This window comes from Eschrichtius robustus, chromosome 5 (assembly GCF_028021215.1).
Source record: "Eschrichtius robustus isolate mEscRob2 chromosome 5, mEscRob2.pri, whole genome shotgun sequence".
Classification (NCBI taxonomy): Eukaryota; Metazoa; Chordata; class Mammalia; order Artiodactyla; family Eschrichtiidae; genus Eschrichtius; species Eschrichtius robustus.
Window position 1 is genome coordinate 2929614 of NC_090828.1, and position 951 is coordinate 2930564.

A 951-nucleotide genomic window follows, 5' to 3' on the forward strand; every position below is an offset into this window, starting at 1 on the left:
CTTTTGAGTTATCTTATTACATTTTGAGCAACTCTTGACCTTTCAGAGGTTGTGTTTGCTTTCAAATATGCTTTGGGTCTCTCCTTGTTAAAGTCATCATAGGTATCTTGGGTTGGCCAGTGATAACGGCCCATCGTAAGCTGCTCATTGTGCAGTGCTTTGTAGTTTGTGCGCACCTTTGCTGTGCTGTTTCACCCTCGTGATAACTGGTTGGGGAAGTGGCACTTTACAACGAGGAAGTCGAAGTAATGACTGGCTTGGACAGGCCGCGACCAGAGCTCAGGGCTGCTGGAGCGCCCTGGCTGCGTTCGGCTTTCTATACAAAAATAAGGTTACAAAACGTTACGCGGCATGATCCCAGGCTCAGCCAGGGGGACAAGATGAGGTCGTCACTCTAGAGCAGTGTGCCCCCAACGGGCCCTCCAGAAACGCCACAGTATTCTGCTTATTTCCAGTTCTGTGACGACAGATGCAGTCTGGCTGAGGGACTCTGTGAAGGGCTGGGTTTACTGGGTCTCACGTCTGGGTCCCCTGGGTGTAAAATGCGTACTTTTCCCGGTTTGAGCCAGTCAAGTTGCTGTTCCCTGTGGCCGAGTCCAGCCTCCCGTCTTAGGAATGTGCATTCAGTTGGTTCTGTGCTGGGCTGAGGTTGATCTTCACGATAACACTTCTGTCGAAGACGTTAAAAACGCACGATGAGCCTACTCAGAAAAACGAACGTTAAACTTATGTCCAAGCCCTTATTTCTATGCAAAGCAGGCCACTGGTACTGCTGTAATTACTTAGTAAAGCAGCTTTTAGGGCTGTCTGTGTGAGTGCTGCCTCCGGATGATGTAAGATTCTGAAAATTTGCTTTTGAAGCTGTTTTGTCATGTTTGCTGGCCCTGCCCAGCCTGCGCACATGGCCTTATCACCTCGTCAGTTCTGTCAGTGGGCCCGGCCTCCCTACAA